The sequence below is a fragment of the Schistocerca nitens genome, chromosome 9 (genome assembly GCF_023898315.1).
Source record: "Schistocerca nitens isolate TAMUIC-IGC-003100 chromosome 9, iqSchNite1.1, whole genome shotgun sequence".
Taxonomy (NCBI): Eukaryota; Metazoa; Arthropoda; class Insecta; order Orthoptera; family Acrididae; genus Schistocerca; species Schistocerca nitens.
Window position 1 is genome coordinate 154,551,351 of NC_064622.1, and position 8,047 is coordinate 154,559,397.

General features: G+C 43.0%; 1 pseudogene; it reads left to right on the forward strand.

Annotated features, from left to right (window-relative positions):
- Positions 1 to 256: 256 nt before the first annotated feature.
- On the forward strand, positions 257 to 374 carry LOC126204508 (5S ribosomal RNA; annotated as a pseudogene).
- Positions 375 to 8,047: the final 7,673 nt, after the last annotated feature.

Here is an 8,047-nt window from a genome sequence, read left to right on the forward strand (position 1 = left end):
CTTTTCTCACATGATATCCTGCGAGCTATGGATGAAGAACAACAAGGAGATTCATATTCCTGGATTTCCGAAAAACATTTGACACTGTGCCGCACCGAAGACTGTTGACGAAGGTAGGAGCAATCGGAAAAGGTTCCCAGATATGTGAGTGGCTCGCAGACTCCGTAAGTAAAAGAACCTAGGCGGTGAGTGTTCATCAGAGACAAGGCTATCGTTAGGACAGCTATTATTTTCTACATTCGTAAATGATGTGATGGGCAACGGCCTTGCCGCAGTGGATACACCGGTTCCCGTCAGAACACCAAAGTTAAGCGCTGTCGGGCGTGGCCGGCATTTGGATGGGTGACCATCCGGGCCGCCATGTACTGTTGCCATTTTTCGGGGTGCACTCAGCCTCGTGATGCCAATTGAGGAGCTACTCGACCGAATAGTAGCGGCTTCGTTCCAGAATACCATCATAACGACCGGGAGGGTGGTGTGCTGCCCACACGCCCCTCCTATCCGCATTCTCAGCAGAGGATGATACGGCGGTCGTATGGTCCCGGTAGGTCACTTGTGGCCTGAAGACGGAGTGCTTTTAAATGATGTGATCAACGCGGTGAGCAGCAGCTGCGGCTGTTTGGAAACTTGGGAATTTGTGGTAAGTTCTATGGGACCAAACTGCTGAGGTCATTGGTCCCTAAGCTTACACGCTACTTAATCTAACATAAACTAAGTTACCCTAAAGACAACACACACACCCAAGCCCGAGGGAGGACTCGAACCTCCGACGGAAGCAGCAGCGCCCCAGACCGCGTGGCTACCCCGCTCGGCAAGCGGCTGTTTACTGATGATGGCGTGGTGGACAAACTAACAGTAAGAAATTTTGTTCTCGTTAGAGTCTGTAGTGGACTGACAAGGCAGCCAGTCCACAGTGACGGGTAGCCGAAAGGGCACACGTACACACGCCGACTGGCGCGAAGTTTGGAACAGGATTCGTAATGAATGTGATAAAGAAAAGAACGTAGCTACTAGAACACTTAACTTTTATATCGTCCTTTGGTATACAGCATTCTTGATGATACAAGTGAGACTATCTTGAGATACATGCAATGTTACAAATGGCGCCTTGCTAGGTCGTAGCCATGGACTTAGCTGAAGGCTATTCTAACTGTCTCTCGGCAAATGAAAGAAAGGCTTCGTCAGTGTAGTCGCTAGCAACGTCGTCGTACAACTGGGGCGAGTGCTAGTACGTCTCTCGAGACCTGCCTTGTGGTGGCGCTCGATCTGCGATCCTGACAGTGGCGACACGCGGGTCCGACATGTACTAATGGACCGCGGCCGATTTAAGCTACCACCTAGCAAGTGTGGTGTCTGGCGGTGACACCACAGAGTCAACAGCCTTCTCATGTTTCAGGAACGAATACGCTGTCCATCGAGGCTGTACTCTATTTACTGTCTGTGTTACTAATAGTTAATTTCGACCTTGAGTCATTTTCAGATACCTATCAGAAGCCTGAAGCGTCACACCGTAATTGACTAAATTGCCAGTACATATGTAATGGCACACAACGTTTTCATGTCCATGCGTAGTACAAATACAAGTATGTATTTGTGATAAATACTTATGTGAAAACGGTGCTTGGCATTACATCTGTACTGGCTACTCCGCCAAATATTGGGTGAAGCTTCTGACTTGTGATAAAAGCTTGAAAATGACCCACGGACGAAATTACGTAATAGCAAACACAACAAATAGATTACTGCCTGCAGGTTCAATGTGGACCATATTTCTATTCTTATGACTGTAAAGACTTGGTAATTTGCATTAATTGGTAATTTGCCACAACTCCAGAGTAATTAAACAGCACTTCCAGTGCTAAGCACTTGCAAAAACATCCTGAAACTTTTAATCACCTAAGAATCTGAATGTAAAATAGTTAAAATTAAAAGGAACTGTAGTACCTAACGTTATCAACATTTGATAAATATTTGCAGCACGTTGCTTTCAGTCCCAAGAAGGTGTGTCCTTTCCACGCCGATTGACAGTAGAATATAAACAAATAAGTATTTTACAGCAAAACATTTGCAGAATGTGCTCCATTTGATCACAGCTGTGGCCCAACAGCACCACTAGTTCAGTTATTTGTTCGTATTGTTTTCATTTTTTTTAATTTAAGATGGTCTGGACAGGGTCTTTCATCCCTTGATATTTCTTGACACTTAACATTCTCTATAAAATTTTGTAATACATTTGTTTAAATGTAATAAATAATGAATTTTTTACGATTTCGGTTATAGTAATGTTACAAAAAATAATCAGTGAAGTCACATCAAAGAAGTGGATGAACTGAGAAACTATTCTGGTCAAGATAAAATATAAACCCTGGCGAATTTCCATTACATATTTTTTAACATTTTCTTTTGTCTGTTACCTCGTACTACCGAATTCCATTGCTTCATTCTTTTGGTGGCGTATAAATGAAATGTTTTTAACTTAATCCCTCTGAAAAATTCATTCGTCCTAAACGTGCATTAACAATGCATGCGAGCGGTCTGAATTTTTTTCCCACGCAGTTCGTTATTTTTTATAGGTCGAGAATAAAAAACTGCCTCTGCTCCGAAAAGTTGGATAGAACCAATCACGACGAAAAAAAGTAATTTTGATGAATATTCATGTATCGGTAGAAGTTCAAGAGTAATAATGAATGTATTGCTTCCAAATTTGCATTGCAACCAATGAATAATAACTTAAGGTTTAGTAGCAAGCATTTTGTTTTCCTTTGAGACTAAATTTGCACAACTCAGCTAAGTTTATTTTTATCTATACTGAACGTAAAATTTTTCCATGTATATATGATTCCAACGATTACCATCGGGAATCTGCAAACAGTTTTTTATTTTATTATTTTTTTTTAAGTAACAACGTATTCGAAGAAAAGCTTACAATATCCGACATTTATTGCGAGCATAGCGTTTAGTATCCGTCAATGAAGTATAAGAAGTAAACGTGTTACGTGGGTTTTTTAGGATTACAAAGATTTCTTGATTCCCCATTGTAATTCCGTCATATTTATGGCTGGTGCAGTATTGTAGTTATTCATCTGAAAATCTTTGTAAATGTGCGTTCACAAAACACCTTTCTTCTGCTCAGATTTTCGCATATGCTTATATCTGGAAAAGTGAAAACACGCTTGCGTAATTTGTTCTGATAGGAAAGCGCGTGTCAAAGAACATTGCTTCCCGTGTTACGTGGAAATCCCTTCCGTCATTTCAGACGGCAAGCGGCTGCTGCCCACGCAAAGAAAAGCATGCTGAAATACACATATCATTATAGAGAGAGAGAAGTCAAGTCTAACTCCGCTTCTAAAGATTACTTGATCCGGAATTTGATTTGCGCTGCCCTGGGTGCCAAGTACGGGCTTAGCTTGCTGGGTTTTGAAAAAAAACGCAAAATAATATCAATATCGAAGTAGGAAAAGAGAGAAATACCAACCTATAAATTTATGAAAAGTGAATGTTAAAACTGCGGACGAATTTTCATTTTTCGGTGATTTAATAGTGTGACAGTTCAGGAGCCTGGTACCTGAATAACTCAAAAAGTTGTCACAGCTGGAGCTCTTCAACAAACTCTAACAAATTAAAATGAATAACACTGAGTATACGGAAGCTACCAATTTGGAGGACATGACCGCCGTTTTAGTGGATTCTGGGGTGTATGGCATTTCCAAATTTGTCTAGTCGGAGGATGTTATACCATAATTTTTTGGGGTGAAGTTGTGTAAATGCCCTTTTTATAAAGTAATGTACATATGACAAAATTAAAGCCTAACATTCACGTAACCATATCTATTAAGTATTTTCCATTTTCACGCACCATTACTGCAACGCGTTGTTTCATAATGCGAGACTAATAGCTTCAACTTGGTGTAGGAGTTCCCGGTTGCTTCATATCGAAATCTAATTTCCAGCCATGTTTTTAATGCAGTTGCATTATACATAACAGTATCTTGCCTTGAGAGAGAGACAAGTTCCCTGTCTGCCCAGCTTCAAAATCAAAATCTAGCTGAGACAGTCTTCTGAAATTTACAAACAAAACGGCCCCCGGCACTTTGAATTTCTCGCGCTTAGTACGTCTGTTATTTAGATTCCATTGAACCCATGGTCGCCTTCGTGTTTTGATTTTCATCACAATACACACTGCACGAATTGCCAAGCAAAGAAGGGATGTATAGAAGACTGCGCGAACATTAAGGCAACGTGTAGACGCGAGAGTGCGCATGTGTACTGTGCGATCTTTTCATTTGATTTTGCGTACGCGCTTTTCTGCTCATGCTTATGCTCCCTCCCAATAGGAAAGAGGCATCGCCGGCCGGGGTGGCCGAGCGGTTCTAGGCGCTACAATCTGAAACCGCGCGGCCGCTACGGATGCAGGTTCGAATCCTGCCTCGGGCATGAGTGTGTGTGATGTCCTTAGATTAGTTAGGTTTAAGTAGTTCTACGTTCTAAGGGACTGATGACCTCAGAAGCCAAGTCCCCAGAGCCATTTGAGCCAAAAAGGTACCGTGCGGACGTGCCTCAAGATTCCTTTAGGTAAACCACTTTGTCATTATTTTGTCATATATACTGTAATATGCATAGCGTAAGCTTGAGGTGCTTCCGTTAAACTAGAGTTTCCGGAAACATACTTGCAATGTTAACATTCCGTTGGTATCAACAGTTTTATCTGGTGTCAATTAGACACGCAGATGTCAAAACCACTCAGGCATATACAACAGCAACGGTGTGTATTGTAACATTGTTAGAACTGCGTACATTAAAGGCACCGGTGCCAAAAATATCGTTTTGGGGAGCACTTCTGCTCGCTGTACGGAAGCACAAATTCTGATTAAAACCGACGTTAATAATTTAGCCTAGACACCAGTCACAAAAAGTTAATATTGTCATAGTTGTGGAACACAAATAACATCAATACTCATATTCATCACATCAGAGTCAAAAATAATGTAAGCAGACAGAAAATGGCAATCGTACATCACATCGTGTTTATACATGATTTCAAATTATGAGGGAGGAATATATGTGGGCCGACCGGGGTGGCCGAGCGGTTCTAGGCACTACAGTCTGGAACCGCGCGACCACTACGGTCGCAGGTTCGAATCCTGCTTCGGGCATGGATGTGTGTGATGTCCTTAGGTTAGTTAGGTTAGTTAGGTTTAAGTAGTTCTAAGTTCTAGGCACTGATGACCTCAGAAGTTAAGTTTCATAGCGCTCAGAGCCATTTTTTTGGAAACATATGTGGGACTGCTCGAGGGGACTTCGGTTAAGGCAGAGTAATCTTTTGTGAATGCTGCACTACATTTCAAAGTGATACACGTATGTTAGACAGTTTTTCATGATAGTCAGCATATTTCTGTAAACAACTGTCGGAACGCTGTACTTGTTGAAATCCTCGACGACAGAAATCCTCTTCTTTGTCACAGGGCAACTCCTCCTCATTGGAAAAGTCTTCGATTGCTACAAATTAGTTCCTCGACTAACTAGAAATGGTCATCGGTGGTCGACTTCGATGACCTTCGTCCACTATCAGCATCACACATGTCTGTTCGCCGTTGGTCAAATTTTTGGTACAATTTCAGTAAGACTGGACGCGACATTGCATTTGGTCCATGTACCCACCTAATTTCACGGTGAATCTGTGTGGAATTTAGACATGGTATCCACAATAATCGCCGCGTCCCGCGTACTTCAACTTTGGCTTACGTTTCCAGTTGCTGTCCGACTTCTTTCTAACACCGCGATGTACATGTTACCGTACCGCAACAAAACTGTGACTGCAGGAAATTCAGGGAGTGTACTCTCTTCTGGGAATGCGACACTCATGTTGCCCAATGCCATTAGCGTGAGACGATGTGTGTATCTCACTTTCTAAAGCACCCTTGTAGATTAGATATTTTTACGGATATGCTACGTCGTTAACAAATTCCGTCTGAATGGTAGTCAGTAACAGGTTGAAAAGCTTATAAGGGTGTTGCAGGGTAGATTGTGCTAAGAAATACACTGATGCGAAAAAAAAAATCGCAACACCAAGAAGGAATTGTGCAAGTTAAACGAAAGACGAAAGTTGTTATGCCTGTTTCTACATCTGAAAGAATACGGCTATTCTAATTTCGCGCTAGTCGCATTACATTGGTGCTAATGGCACCACTATCAGGATGCACTCATGATGCCCAACACCATTAGCGTCAGACGATGTGTGTATCTCACTTTCTAAAGCACCCTCGTAGATTCATTGGTAGAATTTTGGGAAGATGTGATTCATCTGTATGAGCGCTTATAAAACACTAATACTACCTATTCTTGAGTAGTGCTCGAGCGTTTGGGATCCCTATCAAGTCCTATTGAGGGAGGACATAGAAACAATTCAGAGGCGGGCTGCTAGATTTGTTACTGGTAGGTTTGATCATCACGCGAGTGTTACGGAAATGCTTCAGGAACTCGGATGGGAGTCTCCAGAGGAAAGGAGGTGTTCTTTTCGTGAATCGCTACTGAGGAAATTTAGAGAACCAGCAATTGTGGCTGACTGCAGTACAATTTTACTGCCGCCAACTTATATTTCGTGGAAAGACCACAAAGATAAGATAGATTAGGGCTCGTACAGAGGCATATAGGCAGTCACTTTTCCCTAGTTCTGTTTTGGAGTGGAACAGGGAGAGAAGATGCTAGTTGTGGTACGAGGTACCCTCCGCCACGCACCGTATGGTGGATTGCAGAGTACATATGTAGTTGTAGATGTAGACATATCAGGTTTGCTTTAAATAAGCGCTTTAAGGGCCATGGGCGTTAGTTACCTTTGAGACTGAACACAGCGAGATGATGTTAATCAAAAATGTCGAAGACGCCATTATGAGTAACTCACTAAGTTGGAACGCGGTCGTGTAACAGGGTTACGAGAAGCTGGATGTTTCTACCGCGATACTGCAGAAAGACGAGGAGGTACGGTCACAAGATGACCCGACTCCAGACGGTCACGTGGCGTTACCGATAGGGCATCGTACTGAATCGTACTGCAGCTGCAGCAGCAATTTGAGCGGAAGTTGGCACCTCAGTGACACAACGAACTGTCGGTTACTTCAAAGACACCTCCGAGCATGGGTCCCTATAGTATGCGTCCATTGACCCCAAATCACCGCTGTTTCCGACTTCAGTAGTGGCAAGCGAGAGCTCATTGGCAGGTAGGATGAAGGCCTAGTGTGCTTTCAGGTGGAAGCTGGATCTGCCTCAGTGTTAGTGATGGTCGTGCGTTGGTTAGAAGGGAGCCGGTTGAGGAGGGCTTGCAACCAACCTATCTGCGTGATGGACCCTCTGGACATACACCTGGAGCTGTGGTCTAGGGTGCAATATCGTATGACAGCAGGAGACCTCCCGCAGTTATGCCACGTACCCTGATTCCAAAACCGTACATCAATCTGGTCATTCGATCTGTTGTGCTGTCATTCATGAGCAGCGTTCCAGAGAGTGTTATCCAACAGAATAACGCTCGGCCACATAACGCTGTTGTAACCCAGCGTGCTCTACAGAGTGTCGACACGTTGCCTTGGCAATGCTGGCGCACCAGATCTGTGTTCAATCGAGCACCCAAGTGACATCATTGGACGACAGCTCCAGCCTCATCCACAAGCGTCTCTGTATTGACCGACCAAACGCAAAATGCTTGGAACTGCAGCCCACAAAGTAACATGCAGCACCTGTATGACACCATGCTTCTACGTTTACATGCTTGCGTTCACATTCTGGCGACTACACCATTTATTTATCAAGCAGCACGTCTAATTTGCAAAGGCTTCCCTCGTGCTTGCATCAACTTATGACCTTTCAAAGTTAAATACTTTACATGGATAAATGTATTCCTGAAATTTCATTACACCTACATTAATTACTTCTCGCTGTTGGTTTCTTTTTTTTTTCGTCAGTATAACTCTTAAGAGGAAAACTCAATACGTTGCATGTTCTGTGACTTAATTGCAGCTAAAGTTAGCTAGTCAGACCGTTGTGCACGCAGACTCAA